The sequence below is a fragment of the Sturnira hondurensis genome, unplaced genomic scaffold, assembly GCF_014824575.4.
Source record: "Sturnira hondurensis isolate 20B ecotype Veracruz unplaced genomic scaffold, ASM1482457v3 Scaffold0001989, whole genome shotgun sequence".
In the NCBI taxonomy this organism is placed as follows: Eukaryota; Metazoa; Chordata; class Mammalia; order Chiroptera; family Phyllostomidae; genus Sturnira; species Sturnira hondurensis.
This window is the reverse complement of record NW_028074620.1, coordinates 999,121-1,007,032: the sequence shown is the minus strand read 5'-3', so window position 1 is coordinate 1,007,032 and position 7,912 is coordinate 999,121. Positions and strand designations below refer to the sequence as shown.

At 32.9% G+C, this 7,912-nt stretch overlaps 1 pseudogene; it reads left to right on the top strand.

Annotated features, from left to right (window-relative positions):
• The first annotated feature begins 1,947 nt into the window (after nucleotides 1–1,947).
• LOC118981613 (transmembrane protein 126A-like) lies at nucleotides 1,948–2,716 on the top strand (annotated as a pseudogene).
• Nucleotides 2,717–7,912: the final 5,196 nt, after the last annotated feature.

The following is a 7,912-nucleotide window of genomic DNA, read 5'->3' as shown; positions in this document are numbered from 1 at the left end:
AACACTTATTTGAACAAATAATAAAGGAGAACTTCCCCAATCTGGCAAAGGAAATAGACTTCCAGGAAATCCAGGAAGCTCAGAGAGTCCCAAAGAAGTTGGACCCAAGAAGGAACACACCAAGGCACATCATCACTACATATTAAAATTAAATTAAATTAATTTAAGTTAAAATCAAATTAATTTAATTTAAAATTAAATTTAAAATGAGGAAGAGAATCCTAGAAGCAGCAATAGATAAGGGGATAGTCACCTGCAAAGGAGCTCCCATCAAACTGTCAGCTGATTTCTCAAAACAGACCTTACAGGCAAGAAGGGGCTGGAAAGAGGTATTCCAAGTCATGAAATCCAAAGACCTACAGCCAAGATTGCTCTATCCATCAAAGCTTTCATTTAGAATGGAAGGGCAGATAAAGTGCTTCTCGGATAAGATCAAATTCAAGGAGTTCATCATCACCAAGCCCTTATTATATGAAATGTTAAAGGGAGTTATCTAAGAAAAAGAAGATAAAAATATGAACAGTGAAAAGACAGCGAACTCACAGTTATTAACAACCAAACCTAAAACAAAAGCAAACTAAGAGGACAGCTAGATCAGGAGCAGAACCATAGAAATGAAGATCACATGGAGGGCTAGCAACAGGGGAGTGGGAGGAGGAGAAGAGGGGAGAAGGTACAGAGAATAAGTAGCATAGATGGTAGGTAGAAAATAGATAGGGGGGAGAGCAAGAATAGTATGGGAAATATAGAATCTAAATAACTTGTGACACATGGACATAAACTAAAGGGGGAATGTTGGGGGAGGGGGTGTGCATGGTGGAGGGGAATGAAGGGGGGAAATAGGACAACTGTAATGGCATAATCAATAAAATATATTTAAAAAATTAAAAATAAAAATTATACTTATAAATATTTTACTATATATCTGAACATTTCATAAGGTGTTTTTTCTTTTTCCAGGGGGATTTCAGGCATCCAATGATACATTCTAAGGTACAGCACCCTAACAGCCTTGAACTATCCAAACTTAGAGCTACTGAACTGGAAATAATTCCACTGTTTTATCCTTATTTACTATTCAAATAAACTTTTTATGGCATGTTGTCTTATATGTATTTTTTAAAATTCCAGCATGTGTTTAAATTTTAATTTGTTCACATTTACAAATTTGTTTCTGGAAAAATAAGTAAGTTCTTTAATTCAGAATCTGCTATTGATTTCCTTTTCCTTACAGATCTGAAAATACAAAGCAGATGTTCAATGAAGGCTTGATGAGTTAAAACAAAAAGGAGAAGAATTCTTCATATACCACTTTTTATATGTTTCTTAAATATAGTGACTATGCTTAATAGAAAAGAATTAGTGTACATGCCATGCCACTTGTGAAAATGCTTCTGGGAATTATGGGACAGAATAATTAGAAGTGGGAATTTAAACTATCACAAAAAAATTAGAAATGTTTATTTTATTTCAGTAACATTCCTCAATATTATATTGCCACATACAAATGAGCATAGAAAAGCAGCTAGGTGAAATATACTTATACTTATCATTGTGTTTAACTTGTAAAGAATTCTTTCTTCCCTACTGATGAAGATACTATTGCCTCAGAGTCACCATAAGTGAAGCTTATACCTGAGTCAAAAATGCAATACGGGGTATTTAAAACTATGCATTTACTAAGTACTTACAAAATTAATTTACCTGGTAATTTGAAATCTCAAAGACACTCGCATAAGCTGAAATCATAAATGAGAACTGCGTAAATGATAACATAACTTCATTTGTATATTCTCACAACTCATAATGTAAACATGCTTGTTACTGCTCTCCACCTACATCCTTTCCAGTGGAGAATTAATTTGGTTCAAGTTCCCCAGCTTAATGAGCAGTCACAGTATAGCTACTTTAAAAAAAAATTTCTTGGAAAAGCTAAGAGAATGTCACTCAAAGATGGCTGCACCCAGGCAAGTTGAGTAAAGATTGCAGTGAGCTTTGGTGGCTGAGGAAGCCTGGAGGAATCGCCAACTTCTGGGAAGAAAGCATAAGGCACAGACCTTCTGGGGAAAGAGTGCAACTCAAGATGGAAAATCATGAACTAGTTGATAGGAAAAACAAATCTTTGATCATAACCAGAAAAATCAATCAACCTCAGGAAGCAGAAAGGAATCTACTTGAATATGGATCAACATATATTGGACTTAATGCTGCTCTCTGTGGCCTAATAGCAAACAGTCTTTTTTTGCACATCCTAAATGTGACACAGGCTCATATAGCTGCTGGTTTACCAATGGCAGTGATCCCATTTTTTGACGGCAGAAGTATCTTATAAGAGTTTTGTAAGTTTACCATTGAATACAGATGATCTGAACTGTGAAACCTGCACCATAACACGAAGTGGATTGGTGGGACTTGTTTTTGGTGGTCTGTACCCCATTTTCTTGGCTATACCTGTGAATGGTGGCCTAGCTGCCAGGTATGCCTCAGCCCTGCTACTGGAGAAAGGAAACATTTTAACCTACTGGATCAGAATTTCTAAGCCTATCTTTAGAACGATGTTATTTCCTATTTTGCTCCAGACTGGATTTGCAGCATACCTTGGTTCTAGACACTATAAACTACTTATAAAGGCTCTTCAGTTACCTGAACCTGGCCTAGAAATTCAGTGATTGTCAAGCAATTATGTACACAAAAATTAAATGTAAAAATAAAAAAAGATAAGAGAATGTAACTCCTCTGAAAGTTATGATGACAATTCTAATATTGCTGAAGTATACGGATTCCAGGAGCTCTGCTGATTTTTTCCCTCATAATTTTAGGCTTCTACACTTTTCTATCAAGCACAGCTTTATTATAATACCTATCTCATTTTAGTGCTTATCTCATATATTGATTGTAAGCATCAAAAGAACTGCTCCCTAATACCTCACTAATTATTAAGATAATCAAATGGGCTAATTTCTGTGAATCTGCTTTCAATTCCTACTTTGAACCATATAGTGTGTATTCAGTATAATTTAAAAAATTCTCCCATTGTTATATAAAACAATCCAAAACAAGCATTTAATAATATTTAAATAAACTCTGTTTGCTAGACTATTTATTAGATACCCCAGTTTTAAAAGTCTTGCCTGTCCATAAATATGATAATTTTAACATTTGCTATCTATTTCCTTCCCAGAAGTAATACTCTCAGCAGGCTCACCACTTCTGACATTTTCTTTCATTTTACAGAGATAAGTGGCATCCTGGAAGTGCCTTCCCTTTTCCCCATCACATTAGCATTCATAATATTAATTGCCAAAAATTACCAGCTGCAAGAAGTTTTATCTAACAAAGCTGCTCTATGACTTTCTCAAGACAATTTAGTACCATTTATGTCCCAAGCAAACACTTAGGTATGTAAATAGGAAGAAACCCACAGTATAATTAATATTTAAGAGATAAAATGTCAGACTCAGCTAAGCAATTTTTAACATCCATCACCCCTCCACCCCTTTTCTTTAACTGCATGCTCTTCCTAGAGATGAGCTCTGGGATTTTACTGAGAAAGCTATAATTGATCACAGCTAAGTGTTTTGCTATAAAGTGCCAACAAGGCCTGCAGTGCTGAATTCAGGTTTAGGAAAGAATATATTAGTCTCTGAAACTTCTTTTGCTCATTTGAATATTTCCAATGAAAAAATTTCTTTTAACCAAGACAGCAAATTATTTGAATTAGTTTAGTACAACAAAGATATAAATCAGGGTCATTCCATAATGGTTGTACCGGTCTCCAATTCCACCAAAAGTGGACCAGAGTCCCCTTTTCCCCACACTCTCTCCAACATTTATTGTTTATTGCTTTGTTTATGATAGCCTCTCTCACCAGTGTAAAGTGATATCTCATTGTGGTTTTAATTTGCATCTCTCTAATAGCTAGCAATATTGAGCATCTTTTCATGTGTCTCTGGGTCCTCTGTGTGTCCTCCTTGGAGAAGTATCTATTCAAGTCCTTTGCCCATTTTTAATTGGGATGCTTGTCTTCTTAGAGGTGTAAGTTCTTTGTATATTTTGGAGTAATACATTACATAAACAAAAGCAAAGACAAAAATTACATGATCATATCAATAGATGTGGAAAAAGCTTTTGATAAAGTCTTTACATTCTTATAAGTATATGCTATTTTCTACTATAAAAATAAAAATAGTGGGGTATTTTTTGGTTGCTGTTGTAATGTATTTCTAGTACTTCAAAGTTAGTGTCCCAATTGTTTGTAGCATCAACCTCTTACTATAGTAGAAAAATTCTTCCAGTGTAGCAGAAAGCTTTTCTTAAAAATATTAATATATTCATAGGTTTATGTGGCACTTATGGAAAATTACCTACAGTGTATAAAAACCTATAGCTCCAAAAATGTGGATTCTTTGTTCTTACTATCACTATATATTAACTATAAAAATTTTACATTTTAACCCTGGCTGGCATAGTTCAGTGGACTGAGTGCAGGCCTGCGAACCACATGATTGCAGTTCGATTCCCAGTCAGGGCACATGCCTGGGTTGCAGGCCAGTTCCCAGCAGGGTACTCATGAGAGGCAACCATACATTGATATTCCTCTCCTTCTCTCCTTCCCTTCCCCTCCAAAAAGATAAATAAATAAAATCTTTTTAAAAGTTTACATTTTATATATTTTATATATTTTATATATTTTATCTATATTATAATTTATATATACTCTATTAAATGGAGAATATTACACCAAATACAACTTTCCATTTTTAACATATCTAATTTGCAAAATACGTTATCTGGTCACAGTACAGAACTGCTAATTGTGTAACGTATGTGTTACATAATTGCTAGGTGGACTTACCCCAAACTTCTTGCTTTAAAAATATTATCGTATGTACTATTGCAGTCACCTCTCTAAAAGATTATCAGTTATCTTCCTTTGCAACAAGTATTTATCTACCTTTAACAGTCTGTACCTCAATTCAAATTTCCTGTCTATAATTAAGCATTAAAAGTGCAAATTGTTAGCATTATTTGTAAAATAGGGAGTAAATTATTTCTAAGTGAAATATCAAGCTCTGGAAAACATGTGGAACAATCATAACTTCCATGTATTTTAGTGAGGATGCAAAATGCTGTAGCTACTTTGGAAAATAGTATGGCAGTTTCTTGTACAGTTAAACCTTAACTTATATTGTAAAACAATTCTACTCCTTTATCCAAGAGAAATGAAAACTTAAGTTTACATAAAAACTTGTATTCTAAAGTTTAAAGAGCTGTTTATAATTGGCAGAAATTAAAACAATCCAAATGACCTTCGATAGATAAATGGATGAACTGGTACAATCAAATGCTACTTAGCAATCAAAAAGAATGAAGTGTCAAAACATGTAACAATATAGATGAATTTTAATTCATTTTTTTCTAAGAAGTCAGAAACAAAACGCTATATACCATGCCATTTATTTTTTAACATATTAGCATAGGTGAAGCTACAGGAACGGACAACAGGTCAATAGTTTCCAGAAGTTAGGATAGGTGGGATGAGTGGACCACCAAGGGGCTACAAGAATGAATCTGGGTGGAAGGTAATGATGGAACTGTTCTGAATCTTGATTGAAGTACATACAACACTGTACATTTTCAATACTCATAAACCTGTACTCCACTTGTAAATTTCACTGTATACCAATTTTTCAAAAAGTAAAAATGAAGAAAGGAGAACATGTAGAGTTTATGTCTATGTATCCAAATAATAGTCTCATCAAATAATATAAGAATATTTTAATTTCCTATTAAGGTATGATTTTTTAAGAAGGCAAGACATTGTGATCAGTTAGAGGAATAATAATATATGTTCAAAGTCAATAGTGAAATATACCCCTATAAATATACCTACCCTATACAATTTAAACATGAAAGCAGAGAACAGAGTATAGGCATAAATATCATATGAATTTTATTAGATTTGACAACTTCAATACCACGTAGTAACTATCCTGACAAGGGCAACATGTTGAGAAGAATTCTGAGGCCAAATCCAGACTCAATGTAAAACAAAAGTATTATTAATTGTTGGTGTAAAGGGAAAGTAGTGTCATGCGTATTTGTCCTTTTGAAGATTAGTGTAATATATGAAAGAAATCAATCCATTAGAGCAGAACAAGCTCATAGAGTCAGGAGATTTGGTGTAACAGGAGAAAACCCCTTCTCCTAAAATAAATTTGGTCATGTAACTTCTCCCCATTTGATTTTAATTTCACTTCAGTGGAAATGAGGGGAAATTTGTAAAGTCTATTAAAATTATTCAGAAATAGTGTTCTGCAGAACACAGTTTGGAAATTATGCTGTGAAGTGTAAGTGTTCAGCTATAAGACAGTGACACTTGCTGTTACCAAATACCAGAATAGAAACCAACAAAGTTAGAATGGAATTCAGGAAAACAGTTATAAATAGGTAAAAGGAATGATCAATAGTGGTTGAAATAGTAACTCTTTTAGAATTCCAAGTGTTTCCGAACATAGATATAAATGAAAATCATAATTATTTAAATTGGCAATGCATTTTTTAGAATATAAGTAAAGGATTGTAAATTTTACTCATAAGAATAAAATGTAAGAATAAATGAGAACTTTTTGAAAAAAATAAATGTTAAATGGACAAACTGGGAAAATAGACTAATAAAAAATAGCAAAAAACAAAACAAAACAGAAAAGCCCACATGCATATGTAAAGTATCGTATGAATCAATTTATGCATCACTTTATAGAATAAGGGAAGCACTTAATGAAAGTGTAAGTGAAATTATGAATTAAGGGAATGCATGCTTTCATAGGCATGCACATTTTTAGTGCTTTGAATATAGAGCAGGAAAGTATCCTGTAAGAAAACTGCATTTTATTTACACTAGCTAATATTAAGGACATAACAAATACTCATGCAAATGTGAAAAAATGTAACATATAGTGTTAGTACAATGCTATTTATAGTAGAAAAATGTGAATAACTTACACATACAGTATTCAAGGGTTTGTAAAGGCATGATGGATGATCCACTCAGAGCAATGTTATGCAAACAATTAAAATCTTTTCTTATATATGAAAATATACATGTGGGTATATATGATATCTTGTTAAATGAAAACACAGTATACAAATATTTAATTATGGTAACTGTGTCTGAAAATGTTTTATTATTATATAAATAAACATCTACAAAAATAAAGGTCTTATTTTGAGAAGTGAACAGGGATTTCAGCAATGAAATTTATACTTATTACTCTCTTAAAATTGCATTCCATTTAGAAGAGGCTGCACAATTTTTTTGTCTAGGCCTTTGTGGTATTCATTCTTGCCATTCTAGTTCTGTTAACATGAAATTTGTTGTTATGAAACAATATCTATTAAAATCTAAGTTACACAGAGAAAAGCATCATGAAATATGTACAAGACTTATGGTTTGCATGTTTATAGATAGATACATGTTCAAATGGGTCTGACTTCTTGCTTCTCAGATATTACTTTTCATTATAAGAATTTACACTGTAAAAGTTAGAATAGAATTAATTTGATTTCACAAACAGGCAAAATAGGTAGCAAGTTTATGAACAAATACAAAAGCGGCTGGCTTCTCTTCTTGAGTAGTTCCCCATTATAAATTATCAAAGCAAAATAATAAATGTTAGTTATGATCACTTTTCAGATGTTATTATAATTTTAGTCCATCGTGATGACGTCTGGATAGCAAGGACTCCAGACTGTATTTATTTCAAAGTTGACTAAAACCAGGCTCTCACAGTTGCTACTGCTGGGTTGGCCGTACCCATACTGTAAGAGCATGATGCATTGGTTTAGACTGATACATGGTGTAACTACAATGTATAATATCCTTGTTAATTTTAATTAAAGGCACGTTATA